Here is a 17,709-nt window from a genome sequence, read left to right as displayed (position 1 = left end):
ACCATCGGCCAGAAGAAATAGGAACAATGTCAAAGGTAAGTGTGAGATGTGGAAGGGGTGACCCTGTGAACCTTGCTGCCATGAGGCAGGATGCTCTTGCGGGCTTTCTGCACAGGCTGGCGGGCTCACATGACTCTGTTTAGAAGGATATCAGCCAACAGCTGTGCCACACGGGCTGCAGCCCGAGCTGAGTCCCATTTAGTAACGGTTCTGAGTTCATCCTTAGACGACATGACCAGAAGGATCTGAGAATCAATGGTGGAGACGTACCTGAATGAATATTCCATTTCATTCCTTGGCAGCAAATCTTCAGCTTTGTACAACATAAATATTGACAAAGATACACACAGGCACCGTATTTGAAAGCCTGACTGCATAATTGCATCTATTGGAGAAAAGCGGGCTCCGTTTTGGTATGCTAGGTCTTTGTTTGGCTCGGTAACCGATGCTTCTGAGACCCAAAACATACACTAGTATAACCAACAGCACCGAAATCTCCACTGATGACTTGCTTATTTCAAGGAATTCATAAAATAACCCCAGTCTGCCTATGGGATACAGATGGTTGTCCCGTTCCAATTGTGGGGTGGTCTGTTCTGCTCCTGAAACTGTGGCACCATTAGATTCATGACCCAGCTGCCAAGCAGATCAAATTATAAGGCAGGGTATTATCAGACCAAGGTCATAAAAGTATTACTGATATCTCAAGCTGAACACATCATCTTCCCAAGAATTTAATTTCTTGTTTTCAGGATAAATTTCTTTTTATTGCTGCCTCCCTATCCCCAAATATTGTGGAAACTAGTCCTGACTACTTACCTTGGCTTTATCAAAATTTTAACGACTACTACTTTATCTCCTACCTCCTTTCCAGGTGGGCATTTTAGCTTTTAGAAGATACCTTCCCTCATTTGCCTTTTTTCCCCCCATTTCTCTGCTATTATCCACCGTGGCCTTTCAAGTCTGAAAATCGTCAGAGAAAATAAGTAAAAGAAAGAAATACAGGGTATGTGAGCTGGTGATAAGTGCTGTGGGGAAAATAAAGGAGGGCGAAGAATGTGTGGTAGGGAGGAGTGGGTCTGGGGCATTGACCTTTGAATAAGGCAAAGATGGAGGGAAGGGCCAGGCAGAGAAGGGGCAGAGGGAATGGTGATCACAGGCCTGGAGGTCCCTCACGCTGGACAGACAGCATGCAGGCTGGTGTGGGCCAGAGTGAATAGGATATAAGTGGTGGTTTTGGGGGTGGAGCCTAAGAGACTGCAGTGATGATGTGGGCATTTTTCCCTCTGAAGGAATTGCGGAGACATGGAGGGTCACCAAGCAGAAAAGTGATATTCTAACGTTGGATCAAACAGGTCCAAGACCATAATTTAAGCTGAACAAATCAAGGGCCAAAGAAGTGACATGCCTCCTCAAAGTCAGTGCAGAGCTTGAAAGAAACACAGCCTCGACTCGCAGCCCAGTGCTCTGCCCCCTCCTGGATGCTGTCCCACAGAGCTGTCTCTAAGGTTATTTTTTTCCTCACTCAGAGGCTTGTGGGCCAACTGAATGCTTCCCCCTTTTTCAAATGGCAATTTGTCCTGAAGTGAAATCGGAGTTGGCAGTGAAACAAGGCATGGACTTGTAGCCTACAGAGCTGTTGTCCCTGAAAGCAACAGCCGGTGCATGGTTTACTCGTGGAGTCCAGCAGAATAGAGAGAGCAACAACAGACAGCTTAGCGTCTGGCTGAGGTTCGGCTGACTGCACTGCACGTTTGGATGGTTTTCAAATTTGGACAGTGAGGCAGCTTCACACGAAATGCAGGTGTATACATCATACATGCCCACACGTCTGTATGCACACACACGTGGACACACACAGATTATATGATGTGTCTTGTATAGAGCTGCCCCTTCTAGCTTTCCCACTGCCTCTGATCTCAGCGTTAACCATTCACTGGCCATGCTCCCAGGTTTGCTACGAGATTTCTTTACAATGGAACATGCCCTTCGCTTCACAAACTTTCCCCACTTCTTTCTTTCAATGACATTAGGGGAAGAGGAGGGAGCTCTGGGAAGTGGTGTGGATATGGACTCGAGATACCCCTGAATCTGAATCCACACTTCATGGCTTATTTGTTATTTAACTTTATTTACATTCCAAATGCAATTGTTGCGGATCTCAGATGATTTACATTTACTGCTATGGCAGAATATTGCAGTTAGTAGACCCACCACTGGATCCTCTTATTCAACACGTTCTTCCAATAATTCAGATATTACTATATCACAAGTGCCCATTTCTATATTTTGATATCTGCTTTTCAGTATAATTATCTTTCTTCTTTATTCTCTAAATCTTATGATTTTAAAACATTTTTCTGAGAAGTGGTCCACAGGCTCTTTACTTATGATAAGTTGATAAAGAGATCCTGGAGATCAAAACCACATTTAAATTCTGAGATAAACTCAACTCTGTCATATACATGGCTAGGTTTAGTCTGCAAATACTTTGTTTACTAATTTTTGCATCAAACAACAAGGTCCTACTGTATAGCATAAGGAACTACATTCAGTAACTTTTAATAGCCTATAGTGAAAAATAATATGACAAGGAATATATATATATGGATGTATAACTGAATCACTATGCTGTACACCAAGAATTAACATAATATTGTAAACCAACTATACTTTCAACAAAAATCGTTGAAATAAAAGTGGGAGATGAAACTGCCACTGCCTAGGCTGCTGTCAGGATGAAACGATTCAAAGCAGGCCAGGTATTAGCAACCCCCCTAACACATCAAAACCCCATGTGGGACCTCCCTTTTGAGCAGCACAGGCTAACTGGCTGTGGTCACCTGTAAATAGGGTTGAAGTCACTAAGAATCTTGGCTTGGGAACGCCGTGGCCACAGGGGTGGGAGTCACTGCAGCACCTACGAGAATGACGGGGACAGCCTGCTGCTCAAGCCACTCCCCAGGCCGCAGCCCAGAGCGCTGCAGTCAGGTCTGAGGTTCGGCCGGGAGCGCGCAGCTCCACAGCCACTCAGAGCCCTGCGGTGTGGGTGGCGCTGGGACCGCTCTCGTCCATCACCCTCCCTGGCACCCAGACTCGGGAGTCTCCTGAGGGAATTTTTCTCTGCCTCATACTTCCTGTCTCAGCCTCCTGTGGAATCCGGTCCATGCCCCAGGGAAGTAGGGCTTTTAGCCTCCGGGACCAAAATCCATCACGGTTTGGATACAGGAAGAAACTTCCATGTTAACTCAACTGGCGCTCCCTTCTTGTGCTGAACTGCCATCCCCCGTCAATGGCATTAGGTCGTATTAGAAGTCCCGACTTACTTGTCCTTAGCTAAGACTCTGAGCCTCTTGCTCAGTCTTCCTGAGTGGAACCACTCTTCTGTGGCAGAAAAGCTTGGGTTGTCATCTATGCATCATTGTCCTCGGTCTTTTGGATTTTCTGTTGGGATATGGTTCTTGTGCAGGATATCAATTTGCACATGAGAAGCACCTGTACACATTTTGAAAAATACAGACACTGGATCCGCCCCCCTCTACAGCCAAGGCTGGAAGCTTTCTCCCTCTAGCAGGGGTTACACAATCATTTGCTTGGGAATTGACCACACATGTTGGCATAATCACAGTAAGTTTCCCTTTACTCAGTGCTTGCCACGTGGCATATTCTACTTCATGTTGTCTTTGTACCTTCATTATCACATCTAATCCCTGCATTATAGATTATCACCGTTTCGGTTGAGGACACTCCCACTTGCTAATCTTGAATACAAGTATCTTTGACTCTCTTAATCTATTTCATTCCTGAGTTTCCTGTTCCTGAAATTAAAGAGTGAATTATGGACACATGTATTTAAGATTCTCTTATTATGTGTATCTGACACCTCCTCTAACCAAATCATATCTGGAAAAGAGAGATTTTCTCTTTTAAACATTTGCATTTTCTTACTATATAGTAGTGCATACACACGGTGGAAAATGTAGAAAACATATAAAGTAAGAAAATTACAGCCATACATTATCTAAACACCAAAGGACAATGCTATGTCATTTTGGGCATTTAACTATTTTTCTTAATGTTTTATCATAAAATTTCCCTAGGGCAAGTTGCTTAACCCTGGAATTGTACTAGCCTTCTGTCAAGTACAGAATAACATTCCCAGAAATGACCCCAATATCAAAATAGTATGTGAGGCTGGGAAGGCCACAGGGCTCTCAGCTTATGCTCTGAGTCCTACAAAGAATGCTGTTAATTCACTGATGTCACGCATCTGATGCCTGTGAGTCACTCACCCACTCAGCTGGCTCGGACTGAGACCTACTTTATACCAGCTGCCGATCCAAGTGCTGGGGAGACCCCAGAGGGAGCCTGGATCACAGCATCACTGTCCTTCTTCATTTGCTCCCAGAATCCTACTCAAGAAATCCACATGGAATTTGGGGTGTGGAGGCAGGTGAGTTATGGTGAAATTCATTTCATTATGTTCCTCTAGACATATTTAAATAGCATGAAAATAGTCGCTAATTTTGATAAGTTTTCTTTTCCTATGTATTTTTGAGGATGGGTATAGTTTTGGTGCAGCAAGAGTAATTGATAGATCTTTGGTATGTTAGGATTTTCTATGAAAAATTAAGAAGGAAACTGGCACCGTATACAAAGAGAAGAGGCAGTGAGGAAAATGCAAGCCACCCTCAAACTTAGCTACAATTCAGCATCCCTGGTTTTCAAACAAGAGAAACATAATTCAAAACATATTCCCTAAATATTTCAGCCCAGAGTAGAAATACATGGAGGCAAAGTTCAGCTCACTGGAACCTACAGCAATGTGCTTACTTAAGTGAAGGTATAAACAGACCACAGATACTATAATGCATCCTTTACTTTAAACTAGTTCATGTGAGCCAGTTTCATTTCACATGAATTGCTCAGTACCAATTTAGGAAATAAATCCTTCTCCTTGATTGGTAAAAATAGCTCACTGAAAACCATATTCAACAAAATTTACTGTTAAATAATTAACCTATTTCCTTCAGGAAATGCTTTTGAGTAATCTGAGTTAAGTATTTCCTCTATCTGATCTATTTCTTTTCACAGAGAAAAACAGTATTATTTGCACATGAGCTACTTTTACTCCTCTGGAAAAATCTGACTGTGAGCTCAGGGTAAGAGTTGTCTACTGCACAGTAGGGAAAAAAAAAAAAGATTCATTTCACAGCGAAGATCAGAATCTTTCTTTTTTTGAGTGGCATGGTGAGCTGGGGGACAAGGGAAATGCCTTTGTTTAGAGACAGACCCCGGTAATCCATACTGAAGCTGAAAGATGAAGCCCTTGTGAAGAAATGTGGAAGGACACACTGACACCCAACGGTGTTCACTCTGCAAAAACAGAAAGAAAGAAAGAAAAAATAATTTAACTGCCTTATAAAAAGAATGGACAGAAACTTGATAATAAGGGAGAGAGAAGGAAGGTTAGGGAAGGGAGGAGAAACAATGAAAGGGAACCTGGATGTGGTGGGCAGAATAGCAGGTTTCTGGAGCCTACAATGAAGGATGATAAGAAAAAAAAGTAAAGTTTAAAAAGTAACAAAGTTTAAAATAGTTTAAAAATTTAAAAATGAAGTTAAAAAAATTAATTTTTTTATAGTGGCATGGAAGATTTTAAAATGATGGAGGTTTTTTATTTCAAAATTCAAGTTGTTTGAGTTTCTCCACCATGCTCCAAACAACAGTAAGGCCTGCTTGTGTAAGTGGTTTTCGGGGACACCACAGAGAGGGGTGAGCTCTGCCGTTAGGTAGGCCAGGAGCAGAATGCTGGTGTGGAAGGCAAGACAGAAGAGATATCAACAGTTTCATGAGGACAGAAAATCAAAGCCAGAAATTATTTTAAATAGATTAGTGTGGTAGGCAGAAAAATGTTCCCCCTCAAGATGTCTATGTCCTAATCCCCAGAACATATGAAGAGGTCAGGTTCCCTGGCAAAGGGGGCCTATGTTTGCAGATGAAGTTAAAGTTGCTAACCAGCTGACTCTAAGAGAGACGAGCTGGATTATAGAGGTGGGCCCAGTGTAATCACCAGGGTCGTTAAAGGAGGAAGAGTGAGGCAGAAGAGGGGAGAGAGAAGAGGAGATGTGACCACAGGATCAGAGTCAAAGGCACAAAACCATGCTGACCTTGAGAGAGAGAAAAGAGGTCACAGGCCAAGAGATGCAGGTGGCCTCTGGGAGCCAGAAAAGTCAAAGATACATGTTCCACTGAGGCCTTCAGAAACAGCCCTGCCAATAATTTGACTTCAGCAGGCTTTGCGTTCAAGAACGCTACAAGGTTAAATTTGTGTTGTTTAGTGGAGACTTTTTCTTTTTTCTTCCTACTACCATGAGGTTTGGGGATACTTGTTACAACATCAACATTAAGCAAATACTGTAAGCTCCTTGAAATGTTCAGAAATTACAGATAACACTGGACTGTCCACGTTGATATAGGATTGGGGTTATTTGAAAATCAAAAGGACAGTGTGACCTTTGCTAACATCTGCTTTTCTCATTTTTAGGAAGAGAACAGTAAGTCAAAACTTCTGTAGTTATTATTTTAGACAAGTGTCTCTTAAAACATTATGTAACCCTGTGCCTTAGGAACCCAAGAGAGTCTCTGTTCTTAGAAGACCATGGATTCAGAGAGATAGGGTCTTATTTGTGAGTCCCACAGTGGTCTCTTATTGGCAATGAGATCTTGGGCAAATCACTTACCCTCTTTAAGCCACAGAATCTTCATTTGCAAAAGGAAGATAAGAATAAGGATTGTTTGGGTGTTTAAATTGTACACACAGATGCACGCACACACACACATACATGTACAACATTTAATACAGTGTCTAGCACATACTAGGCACTCAACAAATTCCTGTTATAGATTTTTAAATGCATGTGTAAAAAGAAGAGAAAGTTGTGGGAAAATTTAGTTCACGGCCCCAAAAAGGGCCATCTCTCAAAGGGCTCTAATCAGCCCGTCCCTAATGATGGGCTCATAAGCAGAAACTATAGCACTTGGGGATTTAAGTTAAACATAAAAAGGAAGGTATCTAAGCATAATTATTAAACAGCAGGTACGTTTACACTGTTGGCTGGATCATCTTATCTGGAGAGCTTTAACAAGCAGAGAGTCTCCCCTGTTTTAGAGATGGGCACGCAGGAAAATGACATGGATGGGTGGGCCATTCTCACCCCAAGATCACGTGACTTAGTACTCACGGAAGTAACACCTCTTGTATGTTATTCCAGATGGACTGTCCTCCCATGATTATTGTCAGCTGTGTCTTCAGTTCAAGGAGACAGCCACCTGGGTCACACTGGAATATTAGAAAGAAAATCTCATTTAAATTTTAGATAGCTCTAACATGAAATAAAGTCATTATTATATGCCTAAAAATGTCTAAGGAACAGAGAGTAAAGACACTCTTCATTGGGCAAATAAGAGAAAACATGAAACGGTCAGACTGTCAGAACACGAAGCTGTATTCACACGTCTTCATTTCTGTATTTTCACAGCCAATACACCAGATCTCCCGGCTAAGTCACAAATCTGCCCTTAAAGAATGTGATGTAGAAACATGAGGAGAAGTAGTTGACAAACAGGAACAAGAACACCTTCATGGCTAGGTTGTTCTCATAGTCAGTCTGGTCCTTGGGAGCTCTGCAGCTAGAATAAAGAAAAGTTAATTCTGTAAAACTGTGAACAGCTTTGAGACCCTCATCAAAGCCACGGACACATGAGTTAACACAGTAAATATGTATATATATATATATATATATATATATATATATACACACACACAATTCACACTGTTTTCATTTAAGCTGTTTTGAATTCCTTAACATAGCTACTATATTAATTCCAAGTGTACACACTGTTGTAAGAGTTTCTCCCACTATGAACGCAATATTCTACAAGGCAAAAAAGGAAAAAGTCAGCTGTTCCTTAAAATTTATAAGCACAACAGTATCCAATGGGCAAGAACTGTCTTCTGTCAGGTGTAAGTTGACAGAAAGCTACTTTTAAACATCCTGCTAAATGATATTCTCTTGTCTCCCTGAACGGCAGGAAGGTAGGACTATTGAAGAAAACAAACAAAACACGGGGCAACTTGCTAGAAGCATTTGGGGAACATAAAACGGGTCATCTTCCTAGTTCAGAATTTGAATTGGTTTTAGTGTTTTCAGAAGATGACCACTGAGCAGACCACTGGGAGAATGACCCAGCCACAAGCAGTGGGTCGGAAGCACTTAACTTGGGCCACTAAGCCACTGGCTGGGATACAAGCCAGAGAGAAGAAACATTTATTATAGAAGCCACAGCTGATGAGAATGGAGTTACACTAACAGGAACAGCATGCGGGGAAGACACATAACACTGTGATTACCTTTCCTCTCCATAACGCACAAGCAAATCTGCCACTGGAACCACGACCCTCTTCCACTTGTTTGCAACACAGAGACTATTTACTTTCAACAATAGGGTATATGATCTAATGTAATTGAAATTATTATTAAACACTGACCTGTTTGCACAGAGCTTGGACATTCTAATGCTTCCTTTTTCCCTTTTAATAATGCAAAGCTGGAGCTAATTCACTTCTCGCATAGGCTAGAGAAAATACATTTACACTTGAAGTTTTCTAAAGACTGTAGTGTACTGGAATTGAAGTGCCTACAAGATACAGTCTCTGTTTTGACCTGGTTCTAAAACTGGTGTAGAAATGACCTCAGCTACAGGAGGACCTTACCAGAGTCAGTCATCATGATTGCCACTTTCTCATATATGGCGTTCAGGGTCACGATGATGATAAAACTGATGAGGGAAGCAGTGATGGGCGTGGCCACCTGCACAGTCAGGTACTTCTGGATTGGGTCTCTTCCATTCCGGTTCTTGGAAACTTTTGCAGAAAATACAATGAACACTGAAAGCCCGTAGACAATGATCCCAATAACTGAAGCAATGGTCAACAGGACCTGACAACCCAAAAACCCAGCAGCATGAGACTCACTAATGATCGTATTTTTACACAGAATACTTGTCCCCAACCCACGCTTAAACAGACAACATGCATGTGCTGTAAACCTCACATAAAGGTGAGAAGTGATGTAAATCGCACTTAAATGCCACAAGAGACGTGAATATCAGTCTTGTTAAACTTTAGGGGAGGAGGAATGAAAGATGTCAAAAAGAATGAGTGCATCCACTAATGTAACATGCTGACAGCAGGAGCAGCTGAGTGCAGGGCATAGGGAATATATGGGAACTCCACTTTCTGTGAATTTTTCTGTAAACCTAAAACTGCACTAAAGAAGGAAGCCTGCTAAGTATATCTTTAAATGGCTGAAAATGGAGTAACTGGTGGCATGTTCTTTTGGAGACAATTCTGTGATAGCAGAACCAATGAAAATACCCCTTCTACATCTATAGAATTACTTATGTTATGATCTAGTTGTAACCCATGAAGGGGATACGCTTCCTTTCAAGGGAGAACCTATCACTGATTCAGGGTTCAGCAGGTGCTTTCTGTCATCTTCATTCTGAATAAGACCAGTGAAACTGTGGACATGCCCTGAGGGAAATAGTGGAAGTGACAGCAGGTCTCTGCTGATGGAAGCTTCACATGCTTTTCGTACTCCTTGAGATCTTAAAATGGCAGGTATTCATACTCCCTGCATTTGCACAAGGTTCATGTCCCTGATCCATTGTAGTTCTGACTGTGTGGACCCAAGGGCAACGGGGGTGTCTGAAGCATAAATTGCACGTGGCTGATAGGGATTCAGTTCCTCACTAGACAGGTTTTTTTCTGGCCACTGAAGAATGCACATTAAAGATCCCATTTTTAAACTGTTTTCCTTCCATCTACCTTCTTGGTCATAGTCCAGAAGCATGTACTCAGTGTCCCTGGCTGCTCCTAATGGCTGCCCCAGAGAGAAAGCTACAAAGAATGTGAATTTCAAGACTAAGTGAACCACATCATGTTACTTACAGTAACAGCAGGTGTCTGGCTTGCACCAGCAGGAGAGAGCAGAGGGAGTGTTTACAAACCCCTCCTGGAGCCACACTCCTGCATCTGGATCCCAGCTCCGATGTTAGCTGTGGGGCCCTGTGCAAATTTCTTAACCTCTAAGGGCGTCAATATCCTCACCCATATACTGGGGGGATAATAATAGCAATTTATAGGACTATTGTGATGAGTCAATGATTTACTAATTTTGAAAACATTTGGGACATTAACCACAGGCATGTGAAAAACTCTACCTAAGTATTAGCTATGAATATGGTGACCAAAGTCTTAAAAAGGTGTTTTTCTTAGTTTTTAAGCCATCAGTTTGTAGAGAAAGCATTTTATTTCCTCCTCTACCCTCTTTCATCATCCTTTTCTTCACAGTTAAAGCTTCATGCTTGTGAAAGGAATAACTTTTTGTTGTGTGTGTGATTAAATGTGAAAATTAGTTAAGACTGAGAAAAATGTATTATAGAAGGTATATTAATCCTTCCTCTCTTCTACAGCACATATAGGCCATTTAAATAGTATGCATTTTTTAAAAGTCTGCATAATAATTTTTTAATTATGTATTAAGAAATCATAATAGTTAAGATTTTTAAAGGCTTACTATTGCTTCAGCACACATCTATTTTTCTAAATCCTCACAATCACCCTGTGGGGAAGGTAATATTATATCTCTTTTACAGATGAGGAAGTGGAGCCACGTGGAGATGATGCAATTTGCCCCAAATGAAGCAACTATTAAGTGAAAGAACTGAAATACTCAAAGAGCCCAAAGACACACTAACTGTATAGCACTGTCTCCTACATGGTCAGTGAAATCAATTCTAATTCATTTCAGAACTTTTACAAACTTGAATCATTTCCATTTTTCTTCCAAGCAATTAATGGGTTCAATATTTCTAAAGAAACAGGAAAGCTTTCCATTCTCCTTCCTCAAGTTTCTTCTTACTTATCATATTTTCTGATCATAAATTTAATATTTGCTCATTAAAGAAAATTTGAAAGTACTCAGTAGTGGACAGAACTGCTGTCCTGGGTCTGTCCCCAGTCTTAGAAGAGGACCCAGATTTTGCTTTAGGATAAATAACCTCCCTTCTGTTTTTAGTCCTGTGATTTAAGCTCGATTGACCCACTCTTTCTGAAGCACCAGAGGTAGATCTCAGTTGGCTTAAGACAAATAATACCCCTCATTCTATTGGCCTCGCACATGATTTGAGAATTGGCAAATAACCCAGTAAGAGCCACTATTATGTGAGGAGATACATGCTGGTGCCCATGTGAATGATAACCTTCCTCTATCAAGAGAGGAAGCTGCCAAAAGAGAGCTCTCTTTGTTTGGATGGATGTGTGATCTGGGATGCTGAGTGCCTAGAAGCAGCATGCTGAGACATCCTTGGACACAGAATGAATACAGGACAAAACCAGCCCTTGACATCATCTGGGCTACAGTATCTCTCCTTGACTGAACCCAGACCTCAGACCTGAGGTTTTCATTTACAGGAACCAATAAATCCCATGCATCCCCATTTTTTGGTTGTTGTTTAAGCACATTGGAGATTGATTTTGTCACCTACAATCAAAAGACTCCAACTCTGAAAATGAATAAAAAATAAAATAAGAAAAATGCTTCCACCTTTAGACATAATTCCTACAGAACTTTGCATTGTTTGTATATTACAAATCATTTTATATATTAATTTTATTCTCAAGCCTAACATAAGTATAACTCTTTGACATGTCATAAAATATTTTCATGGACACGGTTTTTCATGGCTGCATATTATTCTACTATGTGAAGTGTTGGAAGAATATTTTGGCTGAGGTTTTACATATATATACATATAAAAGTATGTCTGTGACTTGCATCCATACTGACTTTTCCCTGCCATTTTGAAATACTTCCTGATTAAAAGTTTTTCAAAGCTGAATTAGTGGATTAAAGCATATGAATACTTTTTACTCTTGATATGAACTGCCAGACTGCTTTCCAAGAAGGCTGGAGGTGTACAGCAGAAATTAACACAGCATTGTAAATTAACCATACTTCACAAAAAATATCCAGTGACCTAGGCATGGGATTGGTGATCACTGGCACTTCATCCTCATAAACAGAGCTGTGTCACTTGAGAGGTGGAAAACTATTTCATTTTGATGTGCACTGACTGAATTACCATTGGAGTGTGACATCTATTTTTTCCTTTGTGAATGTGTGTTCGTCTTCTCTGCTTTCTAGACTCCTGAAATTTTTTGATATTACCTTTGAAGTGATCTGAACTCTCTATGTATTGAAGGAATTAGCCCCTTGTCAGATTTGTAAACAAATAACATCCTCTGGTGTTTTGTTTAAAATTAGGATGCTTCTGATGCATGGAATTCTTTATATATTTTCCTCTTAAAATTACTGTTCATCTAGAGGTTGTATATTCATCCATATTTATTTCTAGTTTTTTTCTAATTGTGTTTCTAATTCTAAACATTTTTAAATGTTTCTGGAATTTATCACAATATATGGTTCACAGTATGATTTCAATCTTTTCCTTTCCCCCCAAGTAGCTAACAAGTGTTCCATTTACTGAATAACCTTTATTTATCTCCCTGATTTGTAATGTCTTCCATCTCTTATATTAAATTATTATTGATATCAGAGCCCATATCTGGACTTCCTGTCCTATTTTCTAATCTGGCTATTCTTGAACTAGTAAAACACTCATTATCTTATTAATTATTATATTACTAATATGATTTTATTCACAATAAACCCCAAATCAATTTTATAACTTCTGATATTTTGGAGGTATGATCTTTTAATCTAGAATCATGTGATTAATGCATAATTTATATCTTTCAGTAGTTTTTATTTTTATTTTTCATAGTTCCTACTATCCTTTTGTTAGGCTATTCTTAGATATTTTACCTTGGTTGTTACTCTTGGAAAATTTTAGAATTCTTAATGCCTCCACCTGGTCTCTTATTCAGACCCTGGAGAATCCTAAACCACTGATCTCATTTTAACAAATGAGGTGAAAAGTATTGGGGAAAGCACTGTGAGCAGAAGAGACGGTGGAACCTCCAGAGTGGCGCCCTGCGTTGGCTCAGATGTTCTCTGGAAAAAGTTTTCTCTATGAGACTACATATTTCCCAGCTTGACTTTCAGTTTTCTCAGCATTTCACATTAGATTCTAAAAAGTCTGTGGCAGGTTCTTACCCAGAAAAAGAGCACTTGCACAAAGGGTTATATGTATAGACTTTCCCCAGGTGGTAAAGGGAACACGCTCTTCTTCCTAATTTAATAAAAACAAGTTTAGTCATTCAAGTGATTACACCAATGAAATGATTTTTCTCCTAACTGGTCACTAAATCCTAAACATAATTTTAAAAAAATAATAATTTTCAGGCATAGCTTCCTTATTTGTAGCTGCATGGGCATTTTTCCTTCTTTTTTTTTTTTTCTGTTAACGATGTCAAACACACAACAAAATATGTACTGTGTTCATTTTAATACTATTTTTTTCAAAATGCACATGTGAACAGTAAACTGTTTCCCTGCCATGGTCTGAGCTTAGGGGTCTGGGTACCTGACGAGGCCAAGCTTTAAAGCTCTGCTCCTGAGCTTGCCTTAGATTTCAGAAGTGACGGTAGTGACAGCTTAGAGTCCATGCAGGACAGGAAGTTTCACAGGTGTCTGCAGCTACCTGGTCTCCACTGTGTGTTTCTTGGTTGAGCTTTATGTGTTAATTAGCTACAACTATAAAGTTTTAGAGTTTCCATTTTAGAGTTTATATTTAGATTTTTTTTAGAGATAAAATCAGTAAGACTCAAGATTTACCTGGATTATAAAAGCAGATATAGTATAATAATAGCTGTCACTAAGTACATGGCCCTTCCTCTGTGCCAGGAAGTCTTCCAAGTAGATTCTGTACATTAATTCGACCCGTCCTTACCACAGTCATGAGGAAGCAAAACTCTTATTTTTATTTTATAGGAAACTATGGCACAGAGAAGTTAAGTTGTCCAAGATCGCTCAGGAAGCAAGCTGCTGTGTTCAAATATGAATTTAGGCAACTTCTTTCCCAAGGTCTCACTACCACAACACTGGCCTCTCTAAAAAATGGAGCATGCATTCGCAATTAAAGTAAAACTCTTCAATTAAAAACTAAAAAAAAATAAATAAATAAACAATTTTTTAAATAAGGAAGAACGATAAAGTGAAATGAGTCTTCATCTTCAATTTTTCAACAAGCATGTTCCAATGAAAATTTAAACTTACTAGTTGGCACTTTTAAATTTAAAATTGGCAGCTTAAATGACTAAAAAACTTTTCTTCAGTATTTTTTCTATGCTGCCAATATGATACGTTTTTGTTTTTCAGGACTCAAAAATATTATGACCATCTAATTTTGTCTAAGTTTCAGCTTTCATCTCTGGATGTACAGTCTTTCACCAACATATGATTTGACCCCCATCTTCAGTTGTAAACAATGGGAAATATTCACAATGGGGATTATTAGAAGCTTATTACATTGTAAAAGACAAATGTCCCTTTCTATTGGTAGCTGAACTTCATTTTTTTCCATTTATAAAAAGAGGAATTTGACCTGCTCCCTCCAGACATTTTCAGTGCCAAAATTCTGTAGATATGTGATTCAATTTATAAAGTCTATAGTTGGAGATATTTTCAGATCCTCCTAGTAAAAGCATTTTCTTTCCAAGTGTTATTCACGCTCACAACCTACTGTCCTGCTGCTGCTGACTGCAAGTACCATCAGCTCTAAATTTTCTCATCTGATGGAAAGAAGCAATAATACATATGACTCAAAAAATCATTTTTTCATAGCTCTGGAATGTTGATACAAAGATATATAGTTTTTTTTTTAATTTTGCAGCAGGAGTGGCAGCAATAAATTTACATTTCCAATTATATAAAATGCCTAGCTCAAACACTGCTCAAACACTGATGGCACCTCAACAAAGATTTCCCTGCTTCTTCTACCCTTTCTCTGACTTTAGGATGAGGGCCACGCTGCTTTGTGCACATCTCAACCGGAAGTGGGAGCAGTGACCGGAACTTAGTTCAAGACAAAGGGGCACCTAGTCTACGATGAAAAGGAGGCTGCAATAATGAAGGCACATGTGAAACAATGGGAGTCAACTATAAAACCAGTGTGTCTTTCCTTCTATATACATGTCATAGTGGCTAATTTTTTTTTTTGCATTTTTTTATTGGTGTTATGAAAGGATACAAATCAATGCTTCTTTTCTTATATATTTATGCCAGACTTTTTCTTTTCCCCATTTTTACTGTTATTATGAAGGAAGGACCACACTTCTCTTCTGTGTCCACCATTCCGGGAAGTGCTCCTTCACCTTGGCTGCACATTAGAATAACCAGAGGAGCTTTAAAAACTTCCCTATGCCAGAATGCACCCCAGGCCACTAAGTACCATCAGAGTTTGCAGTGATGGAATCCAGGCACCAAAATTTTTTAAGGTCCCCTGGTGATTCCAACATGCAGCCAAGGCTGACAAGCCTAGAAGTAAACAGACTAAAGTGCATCTAAACAGGGCCCACTTTTCCTGGGTACTCATCTGTCTCCACGTGGGGACACGGCACCTCCTATTCTGGCCGGACTTGTTCTTCCTGCTCAACCGTGTCCTGTTTGTACTCAAGTTCTGCCTGGTGCTGCTTCCAGAACTCCAGAAGTAAGGTGACTAAGAGAGAGAAAGAACAGCAGAATGTGGATCTTCAGTGATGACTGATGCTTCAGAAATCTGTACTTAATATTTATTACCCTTAACACTTTGGTTAATGGTTAATAAAATCACATTTTATTTATAGACAATACTAAAGAGAAGCATGAGTTAATGCCTTTTTTTAAGAAAAAAGAAAATGTAGATAATTTATTGAAGTTGTGAAAACAGACTACCTAGCTCTCTAGCTCAGGGGAAAGTTATTAACGTGATGGTCAAAGGCAGGTGACTGTGTCTGATGCTAAAGGACCTGCTACCAGCACATTATGCCCACTAAAAACACAAATATTGGGGGGAAGGGTGGGTATAGCTCAGTGGCAGAGCACGTGCTTTGCATGTACAAGGTCCTAGGTTCAAGCCCCAATACCTCCATTAAAAAGAAAGTTTAAAAAAAGCACAAGTAACTGTCATAATTTAAAAGCAGTGCATGGTCCACCCTCCAAGTCTTCTAATCACATCCCTCTGTCTCTTCTGTCCGAAGGACCTGAGGGTGGGGAAGGGGATGAGAATGCTTTAGTAGCCCCTGCATTTCTATTTTCCACCACCCCAGTCACACAAAATTAAAATAATATTCTTAAATATGGAAAACTGCCATTTTCCTCAATCTTTGGTAAAGTAATTTTTAGAAATTGTCATTCTGTTTTAAGACTCGAAACTTCAAATTGTAGACAAAAACAACATGAAATGTTAATTGAAAATGTGGCTCCAGGGTAAGTCCCCTAAGCCCTTCTTCCAACCAGACTTACCCCTAGGCCCCAACTCTGGAGAAATTCCAGAATAACCACTGTTCCCTCCAACTTTATACCTGAGTCTCTACCATGCTCTGAGAATAAAGAGAAAAAAGTCACTGTCCCTGCTTCCGGGAGCTCCTTGGTGCACAGGAGTCATCGTGAAATGATGGATGAGGAGGTGTGTTAAGAGGGCTTGCATAACAGTCAGCAGAGGGTGCTCGGGGCAGAGAGCCAGAACTGTAGCCGAGGCTCTCCCAAAGGAGGGAACCACCATGGTGAGTTCTGAGTTGCCCTAGAAGTGATCAGGTGAAGGTATAATGTTAAGGCCATTTCTCCCTGGGGAGCTGCACATGAGAAGGAGGGAAGCCAAAGAGAGCCAGCTCCCTTCCAGGAACTGCTAATAGTCTAGAAGTGAGCACAGGGTGTGGGAGGCAGGTGAGGCAACCAGGTGGAGAGATCACAGGTGCACATCACACAGGACTCTGTGTGCCTCCAAGGTAGAGGAGACATGCAAAGTGATCTAGAAAGAGACAAGATAGAGGCCGGGAAACCTATTTGCAGGTTCATGTGAAGGCCTGCTGAGGCCCCGCCAGGAGGAGAGAGAAGAAAACATTTCCACAGGTGGACGGATTGGCCACAGGTGTGATGGAAGGGCAGGAAGAGATCAAAGATCCCGGGCAGCTTTCTGGCTTTGGGAGTGTCCTAAATTATAGTGCCATTCCCTGAAATAAAAAGGGCAGAAAGAGGGGCAAGTCATGAGAGGAGACAACTGATTCAGTTCTGCCTGGGTGCCTGTGGGCTCCAGGAGAGATGTCCAGTAGGCAAATAAAAGTCCAGAAATTGGGAGAAAGTTCTAGGCTGAGCCAAGTAGTTTTCCTGTTTCAAGAGACTAATGGGGGTGAGTGGACAAGCTCACGAGAAGAGGTGTAGAGGGGTAGCTCTCACTGTCCTGCACATGGGAAGCATCTGGGAGCCTTTAAATATTAGTGCACCCCAGCCTGGAGCGGGGACTTTGTACTGTTTATTGTTTTTCAAATACTTCTTTCCTTTTTTGGGGGGGTAGTTAGCTTTATTTATTTTAATGGAGGTACTGGGAATTGAACCCAGGACCTCTTGCATGCTAAGCACATGCTCTATCACTGAGCCGTACCCTCCACACCATATTTTTTTGTTTTGTTTTTAGACATTAGCT

The 17,709-nt window shown here is 40.5% G+C and overlaps 1 long non-coding RNA gene across 1 annotated transcript; it reads left to right on the top strand.

The window, feature by feature from the left end:
* Nucleotides 1-4,203: 4,203 nt before the first annotated feature.
* LOC135320503 (uncharacterized) lies at nt 4,204-15,869 on the top strand. Its single transcript, XR_010379669.1, has 3 exons — nt 4,204-4,453; nt 10,723-10,847; nt 15,047-15,869. It is a non-coding gene; the product is annotated as an uncharacterized LOC135320503 (long non-coding RNA).
* The last annotated feature ends 1,840 nt before the right edge of the window (nt 15,870-17,709 follow it).

The sequence above is a fragment of the Camelus dromedarius genome, unplaced genomic scaffold (assembly GCF_036321535.1).
Source record: "Camelus dromedarius isolate mCamDro1 unplaced genomic scaffold, mCamDro1.pat HAP1_SCAFFOLD_36, whole genome shotgun sequence".
NCBI classification, from domain to species: Eukaryota; Metazoa; Chordata; class Mammalia; order Artiodactyla; family Camelidae; genus Camelus; species Camelus dromedarius.
The sequence above is the reverse complement of the archived record's forward strand: the minus strand, read 5'-3'. Positions and strand labels throughout refer to the sequence as shown.